Here is a 13,056-nt window from a genome sequence, read left to right as displayed (position 1 = left end):
GATGGGGGAAGAAAAGATGAGAAGGGGGAGGTGACAGAGAGACAGACAGGGAGACAAAGACAGGGGAACAGACAGAAAAGAGAGGAGGAGGAGGAGAAGAAGAAGAAGAAAAAGAAAGAGGAGGAGGAGAAGGAGGAGGAGGAGGAAAAGAAGGAGAAGGAAGAGAAGAAGAAGAAGGAGAAGAAGAGAGAAGAAATGAGAAGAGGGAAGAGGGGAGGACAGGAGAAACCTAAAGGTTTATACAGAAGCACTGTCTTCTGTATCATGAAAGGAAGAATCCAATAAGGATAAAACAAAGAATATTTTGAAACACTGAAGTAATATAATTTCTTTATATGTTTGTGACTGAAGTCTGTACACAAGTAATTATCTTATGATTCTGCCTCCTTTGGTTGTGAATCTGTCATTAGTAAAAGCTGAAGTATTAATGCAATAGCTATGCTGCTGTTTCTATCTCTGACATATACCTCATTCTCTACCTACAAAATAATAATGCAGGATTTATGATTTCCAATGATTTTTATATCAAGGAGATAAACAGAAGTGCCCAAGATAATGAAATAAATAAATTCCAAACTAAGACCAAAGACAAAGCATGAATGACATGAAGGACTGTGGCAATTGCCATGTAAAAATGGAAGATGGGGCTTAGGAAATACTTTAAAAAAAATTAGAAGTGGCTAGAAGAGTGGGATTAAAAGTGGGGGGAGCTGAAAGGTTTATACCCTTATGCAAAGAAATATTTTTAATGGATCTGGGTGAACAAGTAAGACCATGTTCTGAATGCTATTTTTTTTCCTTTTGCCTCAAAAATTGACATTTATTCAAAGTCAAAATAAAAAAAGGAAAAAATGACAAAGGTGTCCAGCCCTTGTTCTTCCCTCCCATCCAGCTCCCCCTCCCCCTATTTCAGAGAACTGGACCCTGGGTTAAATCAGGTGGGAAAACCCCTCACATTGAGAAGTATCTCCTCAATGGAGGTGTTATAGAAGGTTCTGATGTCTGGAAGAATTCTTTTGCCTTACTCTGTCACCATGTTGATGGCCACGCCTTTGTGTCCAAAGCACCCACCATGGCCAATTCTATGAATATAATTCTCTCGATTGGTGGGAAGGCCATAATTAATAACCAAAGACTCTTGTTGAACATCAGTGCCTCTAGCCAATAGGTCAGCGGTAATAAGCATTCGATTTGAACCTGAATGAAACTCCCTCATGATTACATCACGTTCTTTTTGGTCCTTATCTCCATGCATTGCAGAGACAGTTAAGTCACAGGCATGCATTTTGTTAGCCAATGCACCTTTTGGTGGGTATTGATGAAGATAACAGCTTGGGTAACAGTCAGCGTTTCATACAGATCACACAAGGGATCTAACTTCCATTCCTCTCCTTCCACATTTATGTAAAATTGGCGAATGCCTTCCAATGTCAACTCCCCCTTCTTGACTAGAATCCTAATAGGGTTCCTCATAAACTTGCTCACTTTTAGCACATAGGGAGGCATGATGGCTGACAGGAGTACCACCTGAGTATTGCCACTGAGTTTCTGGAATATGTCATAGATCTGGGTCCTTAAAATCACAACTCAACATTTCATCTGCTTCATACAGAACAAACATCTTGATGTATTTAGGAGACAAATATTGCCTGTTAAGCATGTCAAAGACATGGCCTGGGGTGCCAAGAATGATGTGGGGAGCTTCCATCTGTAACTTCTGAACCTCACTCTTAACATTTGTTCCTCCAATGCAGTCATGACATGAAGCACCCATGTAGTCCCCCAGTGCCATAGCTACCTTTTGGATCTGTTGAGATCGCTCTCTAGTGGTTGCCAAAATCAAGACCTGCCTAGCCTTTAAGTCCAGCTCAATTTGTTGCAAAATGGAAATGGCAAAGATAAAAGTCTTCCCGATCTCAGATTTGGCTTGTAACCCTTGATACAAGGAAGAATTGCACGTTGCTAAACAGTAGATGGCTTCTCAAAACCATAGGCATGTATACAATGAAGAAGAGATTCTGAGAGGTTCATATCATCAAAGCTATCCACAATCTCATTCCAGTTACTCTCAGTGACACCATCAGGGTCCATTCCATTAGGGCCATTGTCTCTGAATCAGGAATCCTGACTCACCGACATGATTCTGGGTGCTCCTGAATGCTATTTCATAGTACTGCTATGTTCTGCCTTCAACCACATCACTCAGTGGGTGTGTCTCCTTTATGCTATCTTTAATTCTGTGCTAATAAAAAATGCTGAATTTATGTAGTTCCTGCTTAAAAACTCTAAGCACTGCCCAGAGGGTCATTAATCCAAAATTTCCTCTGAAGTGTCATTATTATTAATACTTTTTAAATGCACAAGAGGCTACATGCTGCATGCAAAAGACACAGGAGCTTGTATGAAGAATCGGTGATGCAAACCTCTAAATACAAGCAATATCTAGAAATAGAAAATCTAGCAATATCTATAATTTTTCATGTAAGATTTATACGGTTAGGCCATGTAAATATAAAGATTTATGGTTAATGCTTGATATTGATAGAGCTGATCTAGGATCTGGTTCACCCTTCTACAAAAAAAAGATTATAATTTCTGACTTTGAGATGAGAAAAGTATGTATGTGACTAGATACTCCTTCCCTCACCCATTTCTAAGAGAAGTATCAGGTTCAAGCACTTATCTGTTCACTATAACCAGCTATTGGTAGTTTAAAAGGCACAATATTTGGGGGCACAAGATAAATACAATTTGCCTGATCGCAAGAGGAGGTTAACAATTAGGTCAATATTTCAAACTTAGGTGTCTCCCACCAAATTCAGGTTACATAGATAGTTAACCATGAATAGCAGAAATAAAAAAAAAAATCATTTATTCAAAAATAATAATAAAATGAAGCTGGGGAAGTTGTAGAGATTGCAATAGACTAAATACACATGAGTAAAGAGGTTCTTTAGTTTGGAGCAAAATCAAACATCTCAACTCAGCCAAGGGGAAAGGGAACAACTCACCAAGGGCATTGTACTCTTATCATTCTCTAAACAGTGAAAGCTTAAAAAAAAATCCAGTAGTCATTTTGGAGTTGCCTGTCAACTAGCTTGTTGCAAGTCCTCGCAAGAGTCCTCCAATGACTTTCCTTATATAGATGTATGTGGCACCACACAATATTGTTCTAATCAATCAGCAGTCATATTACCTTCCAAACGAGAACCTTGTCCAGGCTTAGACAGAAGCAGGAATATGTATATATGTATATAGGTATACATCTATTTATGTATATATGTATGTCTGTGTATGTCTGTGTATGTGTGTGTGTGTGACAGAGAGACAGAATCCTTCAGGGTCGAGAAGCAACTGACTTCATCTACTGAGAACATTCCAGAATGGTCACCAGTGTATGTAAAGAGGAAGGATACAAATAATAAAAAAAGTGCTTCCTCCAAAATCTGAAATATTTAGGAAAAAATAATTATTTTGCTTATCTGAACATATTACTCTTAAGTGATTTTATCACATACATGTATGAAATCCATACATGGTTCAAAGTTTCAAGGTTTCTATGTTCTCTTTCCAGATCCCAACTTATACAGTTCCATTCTGCATGTAACATACTAATTCTATCAAGAACACAAGAATCAATAATTTACGAAGTTCATTCTTTGTGCTAGGCAATACTTTAAGGGACGTGAATGCAATGTCAAAAATGTCCTTGCCTTCAAGGAGTTTAGAGTCTATCGAGAGAGAAAAGCAGGTATAAACACACACACACACACACACACACACACACACACACACACACAAAGGGAGGGAGAAGGACTCATACCACTTAATTACATGGCACTCTGCCTCATCACCTTAAAATATTTTCCAAAATATATTGTCTCTTTTGCTTTGCTCATGGGATCCTATATATCTGAACTTTCTTACCTCCTATGCCTCTCTGAAGGCATTACATGCCTTCATGTAGTTGAAGATCACATCTTAAAATCCTAATCATCTTTTAACAATGATCTTAAACATCTCTTCCTACATGAAAACATTTCTGATTGCCCTACCAGAAGTAATCTTCCTTTCTTTAGATCTAGCATAACTTTATTTTGATCTTAGTTTCTTTTAAAAATCCTTTTCTACTTGGAATTATTTCAGTTTATGTAATACTATGCATTAGTGGATTATAGGGTGTTATACTCTCATGGAGTTCTATAAAAGAAGATAATATTTCTACTTCACCTTTATATCTTCCCTGGTGCCTAAGGCTTTTTTAGGTTTCAGAGACTACACATGTAGAAGTTATCTTTGCTTCCCTTTCTGTAAAATGAGTGAAATAGATTGTCTCTGAGTTCTCTCCCCATACAAAATGCAGTAGCCTATGACCTAGTTCACTCCCTCATTTGAGAGAGGAAGAAACTGAGGCACCAGTGAGGTTAATGTGTTTTTTTTTCCAAAAAAGTTACACTGGTAATAATAGAGCCGAGACATTACAACTCAACTTCCCTGACTCCAAACACATTTTCATTATTCCAAAATATTCTATGTAGTAATTTTTAAAGTAGTCTAATTGAATTGCAAGATCCTAGAAATCTTTTCTTTCTTGTATATTCATAGAGGTTGAAAGATCTCACTAAATTTTACAAATTCAAATATCACTTTGTTTACTTAGGCCCTCTCAAAAGTCACATAAATTTCAAGAGTTTTAGAACCAATCTACATGAATATCCAGGCACCAAATAAAAATAAACATGTCTGACACTAAACTCTTTCTTCTTCTAGCCCCAATACTCTGTTGCTGATTAATTCACAATGATATTCAGCTCTTCTCTTCCTACCCCACACCTAGACTTTGGGATCATACTAAACTATATATTCTAAATATAATAACACATCCATAAAGAGATTTGTGGTCACGATACTTTATATCCGTTATTTCATTTTTTCTTCCCATCTCTTAGATTTAAGCAGTACAAGAATGATTAAATCTCTTTTTACAACATCATACACTGATAAAATATTGGAACTGATACTTTAAATCAGATCTCTAGACTCGAAGTCTGGTGTACATTTCACTGAATTTTAACTCTTTAACAATAACCCGTAGGAGATATTTGAGAACTCTATAAAGGATCACAAAATCTGAGTTAGAAAAAGATAACCCAGTGCATACCATAACTGCAGAATAAACATGGTCAATTGAACTCTGCTTTGAAGACTTTGAGACATAATGAAGTCACTACTTCTTAAGGCAGCCCCCTCTTTTGTTTTGGACAGCTTTTATTTATGGAATCATAGATTTAAATCAGGAAGGGACTTTGAAGGTTGATGAGGTCAACCCCCTTTATTTTACAAAGGGGAAAACCAAGACCCAGCAGTGTGGTACATTAAAAACAGTACCAACTCTGAGTATGTAAGATTTGTTTTCAAATCTTGCCTCACATGAATTATTACCTGGGTGAACCTGAACAAATCTGTGAACTTTTCAGTGCCTCATTTTCCCCAACAGTAAGATCACGAACTTAATCTATCATAATCTGTAAAGACCTTTCCAACTAACTCTATAATGCCAATCAATTTGCTTAAAATCTCACGGGTGGTAAGGAAGAAAGTTGAAGTTTTAACTGCGTCCTTTCACTCTAAATTCTGTACTCTTTAAGAACATTTTTTTTGATATTTAATTGAAATATTAATCCTACCACTAAACTGCCTAGCAGTGTTTATCAACTGGGACTGAGAGAAATAAGTCTAAACTCTTTTCTGCATAAATTCACTTCAATTATCTCAAGACAATAATAACTAGTTACACTAAAACTTTCTTATCTAAGTTAAACATGTCAATTTTGTCCTCCTCATCTTATATAGAAGTTGAGTTGTGGAGGGGTCATAGCATCGTAAATCTCAGATTAGAAGGGATCTCAGAGGGTTTTTAGTACGACAGATATGTAGGGAGGTTCCGACTTTCCCAAGTTCACAAGAAGATAATAGAATTTGGATTTCAACCCAGGGCTTATGGCACCATCCCCATGTTCTTTGTACTATGTTTCATGTCAATTAAGAGCAAAACAAAAGAATAAGAAGGCAGCTAGGAAGAGCGAGGAGGGCAGAGGATAACGGATGAGTGAAAAATATGTTTTATCTCAGAAATATTATAAAGGAAAACATATTATGTATTACGTAAAAGAACAAATGAGGCCATGGAAAAAAAAGTAAAGTTCACAAAATCAAGGAAGACACCAGATGGAATTATCGTCTCAAGTTAACAAATAAATGTCCAGAAGAATGGTAAAGATAAGGCTGCCAGGGAAGTAACAGCTGTGTCCTAGCATCTAGAGGCTGTAATGTGGAAGAGGGAGTAAACACATTTTGTTTGGCACGAGGGTAGAACTCAAAGAAATAGTCAAATTTAGGCTGAATTTCAAGACAAGCAATCTAGCAATTTAAGTTAATGAAAAAAGGGAAATGAGCTACCTTAGGAAATAATGAGTTTTCCCTTTGCTGAAGGTAGCCACAACAAGAATGGTTGACTCATCACTAGATAAGTTATAAGAGTATCTTTTTTTCCTGTTCTGTATTGGTGTGGCCATTAAAACCTCTCCCAGCTCTTAAGTTCCTAGATTTGATGATATTACAAATCTATAAGAATCATGATATCTTAAGAAAACAACCCTCCTACTTCAGTGGAATAAAATAGCTTAGATTCCAGCCACAATTCTGTTTCTAATCCCCTAAGTGACTCTGGCTGAGTCACCTCAAATCTCTGGGTCCATTTCTTCAGCTGATACCAGTTAGCTTTCATGGCTAGAACTCATAAATACTGAGCTTCCTAAAGTTGAGGGACTTCTAAATGTTAGAAGAGTGATTGGCATGATTGAAATTAATAGATTTTAAGGATTAGGTGAGTTTTTAGAAGAATTTGAAAGACCCAATAGATACTTTGGAGAGATGATGATTACTCAGTACTTCTGTTGTAAGAAAAGTATGTTCTGGATCTCTTTAGTGCTACAAAAATATAATTTATTTGAATTATTGATTTTCAAATGACCTTTCTTTGACAAAGCTCAAAACTACATCACTAGTCCCTATGTTTAAACTTCCAGAGATAGTGATAAGTATAGGAATTGGTTATTCATTAATATTTTGGTCAGTTTTCCCTACTTGAATGACAAGAAGAGAGAACTATTTGAAGACTTGCTTGGAATGCTCGGATTCTTAGAATGCACACTCATGAACATGCAATAAAAACTCTAGAGCTGATGTACATGTTAATGTAATTGCTTACAATTAGATGATACCAACGGTCTCTTCCAGCTCAAACATTCTCTGTTCTAAATTAAGCACCTTATTAAAGAAAGTATGTCCTAACTCGAACACTATTTTTAAGTGTTCTAAGATTCCATGTACCAAGGTCCATTCCCAATCTAAGGTTACATATGCTGTCTTCCAATATTCTAATATCTTTTAATACTATACTCTAAAGTCCCTTTCAACTCTAACCTCCTATGATACCATTTAGAAATTTGCCCTCTTTTTCTTGTGTTTATTGGCATTTGATAGTTCCTTGGTCCTTTTGGGCCACATGAAGCCTAAGCTTTCCCAGCAACTTTGTGGATTAATCTTCCACTGTCCAACACCCAAAGACCACCTAATCTATTTGTGTGTATGAACCAGGAGAGAATTTTGAGCAGTTTTTTTTTTCCTTCCCTCTGAGAAATTGTATTACACACCTGCTAGTGCTTAGAAAATGAAACTCTCTGAGATAAATGTTTGATGTGCTTTTCATCTTCTTTACAGTTTTCATTCCTCTAAATATGCATTGGTAAAGGAATCTTTCAAGCAGAAAGGTGATTCACCTTACAAACCCACTAACTGCCAAGGTGATTAATCTTTTCCCCTATGGGTCATTTATTATGGATGGGCTACACATTAGCATCATCTGAATAAAGAGCCTCCACGCTATTAACAAAGCAGACTTTGAAGCTTAGCTGTGCAGGCTGGCTGACCATTCCCATGACCAATAAGAAATTTTGTGGTCCTGAGCCACTTTATTGCTTCATGAAAACATCTAAGTTATTCTGGGAGACTAGGGAGAGGGCTCTGCTCATTGAGTGTAGTTACTGAATACCATTTCAAGTTTTTTTTTTTTCTTTCCCTTTTGATTTGGGATTTTTTTTTTTGATAGGGGTGTTTAAAAGTCATGCTTTATGCAGTATACGTGAGACGTAGTGATAGAACCCTGACCTTGTAAATGAAAAGACTTGAGTTCGATTTCCATCACTGACACATACAACCACTGTGATACAGTGAAAGTCATACAAGCTCTCAGGAATCTACCAAGCTTTCTAAGAATCATGTTGCAAAACTACCAACCTGCACTGGTAGAGGGGAATCCTTTGACTTATATTTCCCTTCACAAGATAAATAACAGAACTAGTCCCTAACACTATTCTTCATGAATTAAAAAGAAGAAAACATCTCATATTCTGGAATAAGATCAAGAAATTGGAGTTCACTCCCCTCATTTTGATAGGTAGGTCATAGGGTGACCTAGTGGGCTAGCTTTGAATACTGTTCTCCTTTCATCAGACCTATCATTCAATTTGATATTATTAAATAAATACTAACTTAAGGGGCTACTATTGGCCATTCCCTATGCTCCATTCAGAAGGGAAAAAAAGTTGAAAAATGACAGTCTATGTCTCCAAGGAGTTTAAGTCTAATGGGGGTGAGGTGTGGTGAGGTATAAGACATATACACTAATATAATCTAAGCTAGGAACTGAAAAAATCTAAAGGAGTGCATTATGAGAAATGTGAAGAGGCAGAAAGCTTCTCCCTCCCTCCAAGGAAATGTTCATGGATGAGATGACACCCGAAATAACATTAAAAATAGAGCGAGATTAGGCAAGGAAGAGATTGAAGGAGGGCAGGTAGAATACATTTTGGGGAGACAGGATGCATAATGCAAACCAAGAGAGGGTATGATAGTATATTCTAACATAATCTGTATGAGAAGATGATTAACTTCAAATTACTCTGAAAAATGCATATTGGAATGAGATTAAAGGTAAAAGTAGCTAATAACAGCAATTTAGGGATTGTGAACTGTTTGACATTCATTATTCCACTTGAGGCTACCACAACTTCATACAACAGGTTGTTTGTTTTCATTATAGACTTATGATTTCATAGATGTATGGAATTTCCTTTAAGGCCTTCCATCTACCAATGCATAGCAGCAACTCTTATACAATGTATAGTCCCTTCAATAGCATCTACCACAAAGCATCATTCCGCTTCCACTTGGTCTCCAGGAGGAGGAAACTATAGCCTCCCAATATATCACATAAGATGTTGGGACAGTTCTAAATCTTGGGGAATTTTTCCTTAACTCAAATCTAACTCTGCTTCCAGGAAAGTTTGACCCAATATTCTTGTTCCTACCATCAAGGGAAAAACAGAACAGATTTCTGCTTCTTTTCTATCTTTCAAGATTTTGAAATAACTTGTGCCTCTCTTCTACCTTCTCTAGGCTAAACAATCCTACCTCCTTCCTGACCCTCATGACCTGGTTTCCTGTTCTCTTCCACATGTTTGTATCAATAATATTTTCTGAAGAATATTCACCAAGAAGAATGTTGCTTAGAACTGAAAAGGATATCATAGCACACTGGAGTGAATTATTATTACCAGTATTAAGTGTACTATATTTTTATTAAGTTAGCCTAATCTTCTATTACCTTTTTTGACTGCCATGTTACACTGTTGACTTGTACTGAACTTGCAGGTCACTAAAGAGCCCAGAATTTTTTTCACATAGATTGTTCCTTAGCTATACCTTTTAGACTCTGTATTTATGTTCTTGATTCTTCAAACCAAAGTATAGTGCTTAACGTTCTTTTTCTCAGCAATTGAGAAGTAGGCAGAACTAATGCTTACTATCATTTTATACAGGTGAGAAAACTGAGCTTATATAAGTGGATTGTCTGGGATCACAAAGCTGGAAAATGAAGCATTTGGGACTCAAATTATTATCATCCAACTCCAATTCACTGCTGCTGTTTGTCAATATTATAGCATATCAATTAATGCTATCAAGTTAGAAGAGAAAATAAGTTGATAAATATTTATCAAATACTTTCTACGTTCTAGCTCTATGGTAGATATTGGGATACAAAGACACAAATCAATTAATTCTTGCCCTCAGAAAGATTATATTCTATTAGGGGAGACATTATACATGAAGTACTATATAAAATGCCAAAAATACAGAGGAATTTTGGTGAAGAAGTTATCAATAATTGGGGAAGTTAAAAAGGGTTTCTTAAGGAGGAAGTGACATTGAGTTGAGTTTTGAAGGAAACTCGAGATTGCCCCCTCAATTTCTCTATTTTTCATATTTTATGTATTTTCTTATTTATTCTCATATATATTTATATTCTGTTCCTTCTATCCCCTTCCCCTCTTCCACTACCACCAAAGTGAACAATAAAAATAAACTTCATGTCAAATAAGCATAGTCCAGCAAAACAAAATCCCACTTTGGTTATAACCATACACACACATAAATATATATACATACACACATATATGCACACATACACATATACACACATATATGTGTATGTATGTATGGATATACCCAGCCACCTCACCCATTCCCACACACCCACACACAGACACACACACACATATTCTCATTCTGTATTTTTATATCTATTGCCTCTTTGGCAAGAAGTGAGTAATGTGCTGGAACTCTATTCTTCTGAAATTATGGCTGCATAATACATTGATCAGAGGTTTAAAGTGTTTCAAAGACACAAGGGTTTCTAAGAGATGGTGTTGAATAGGGAATATGTTTTATATTTGAATTTGACTTTTACAAAGGCACTTAAAAGGGACATATAAGCTAATGTGTGAAAAATAGCAAGAGGGGAATATATTTGGACTGAAGAATATGTTAAAAGGGAGTAATGCATACTAGCTAACATTTGAGATTTGTAAAACACTTACTCTATGCCAAGTACTATGCTAAGTATTTTACAATTATTATCTCACTTGATCCTCAGAGCAAGCCTGGAATGTGGGCACAATTATTAACTCCATTTTATAGATGAAGACACTAAGGCAAATAGTAGTTAAGTGACTTGCCCAGGGTCACAATTTAGCAAATGTCTGAGGCTAGATTTGAACTTGTCTTCCTGACTCAGGGCCCAGAGTTCTATCTACTACCGTGCCATCTAGCTACAAAATAAAACTGGAAAGATTATTTGGAGTTAGGTTATAAAGAGTTATAATTAACAAAGAGATGAGTCCTATTTAATCTTAGAAGTAAGATTAGTGGAGTTTTACATAAAGTGGAAGTAACTGGGTCAGATCTGTGTTTCAGTGAGATTAGTAAAAATAATTATGAATGATACTCACTCTAGAACTTTTTGTTTCAACATATTCTGCAGTGTTTATTCTTTTTAATAGGACATACACACAGACACACACACACACACATACACATACACACAGACACACACACACACATACCACTCTTCCCCTGTAATAAAAAAATAAATTATAGGGAAAGCAGGAAATTCATAGAAGCTAATGGCAGAAAAATGGCCCCATAATCATTGTAAACTTTTCAAATTATCACTTTACCTGAAGTTTGTGAGCACTGAATTTATCTATCTCCTTTCAATAGAAACAAAGCCATTTATTTATATCTGATTGATTTACTTTGTACACAAATCTTGGCAACCGGTTAGTTTTGTTTTGGCAAATTGACTTCCCAGTGTACATCATTCTTATCTTAAATGTTTATGAAAGTCAATCAGTCAACAAGCATTTATTCAGCACCTAAAAATGCTTCACATAAATAAGAATGTCATCAATGAAACATTCATAACACTCTAGCATGACAGAGCTAAAATATAAAAATGTTAGAATGCATGATAGAGAAGATTTGAGCTGGAAGGAATCTTAAAACTATTGCAACACTATTCTATCATAGATCTATTATATCATAAATCATTAGAGTTAAAAGTAATATTTTTTAAGTTAAACTATTCTAAGCTCATATAGCAAAACTGATGCCCTAAGTAGTAATATGATTTACTCAAGGTGACCTAGTTTGAAAGTTGCTTCGTTGGCATTTGAACCCAAGTCTTTTGGCTTCAAATCCAATGTTCTTTCCCTACAAATTGAGGTCATCCTTCAGGCAATTCATCAAGAGCTTTTGATGTCATTGGTGGAGAATTACTTTTGCCATTGAAGACCATAATGATCTGTCAATTAAGAAAAAATCTTAAAGTGCTTTGAGGACTCAGAGAAATGGGGCAAATTGACATTCATCACATGGAACGCAAATATTAAATACAGGGGTTGTTGAGAGTTTTTCCTGTCTCTAGGTACAATACTGTGTCTCCTTTACCATTCTATCTCCCATAATCAGTCATATCTTTTAAATACAAATGTTATTCCTAAAACTAAGATAAGTATTGTGGGAGATATCAAAGGGTCATTTGGATCCATGGATCATAATCATAAATCCATAGCTGAATGGGATCTTGGAGGGCAGATTCCCTAACTATCTCATTTGAAAGAAAAGGAAACCCTTTCTCAGAGAGGCAGATTTATGTGACGAAGGTCATATAGCCAGTAAGTGGCAGAACAGAGATTGAAACCCAGATCATCTGACTCCAAAACCATCACATCATCCTTTTTTTTTACTATGGCACCTGTGCAGCACCTGAAAACTATTTTTGCTTTTTCATATCCTCACATCAATTAATAAACATTTATTGAGCAACTATCTCAATTTCTGGGGAAATAAAGAAATAGCACGAACACTCCCTGATTTCAAAATCTTACATTCCAATGGAGAAGACAGATATTTGCATTAATATATAGAAAATATATACAGATTATACACCAGGTATACTTAGAAAAGAAGTCCTTCTGTAAAAGTGTCTTGACCCAAGTCTTCAAGAAAACCAGGAATTCTAAATAGTTAAAGCAGCTAGGTGACATAAGGGATAATGTGCTGGATCTAGGGTTAAGAAGATCTCTCTTCAAA

At 35.9% G+C, this 13,056-nt stretch overlaps 1 pseudogene; it reads right to left on the bottom strand.

The window, feature by feature from the left end:
* Window positions 1–934: 934 nt before the first annotated feature.
* Window positions 935–2,139, bottom strand: LOC140507674 (eukaryotic initiation factor 4A-I-like; annotated as a pseudogene).
* Window positions 2,140–13,056: the final 10,917 nt, after the last annotated feature.

The sequence above is a fragment of the Notamacropus eugenii genome, chromosome 5, assembly GCF_028372415.1.
Source record: "Notamacropus eugenii isolate mMacEug1 chromosome 5, mMacEug1.pri_v2, whole genome shotgun sequence".
NCBI classification, from domain to species: Eukaryota; Metazoa; Chordata; class Mammalia; order Diprotodontia; family Macropodidae; genus Notamacropus; species Notamacropus eugenii.
The sequence above is the reverse complement of the archived record's forward strand: the minus strand, read 5'-3'. Positions and strand labels throughout refer to the sequence as shown.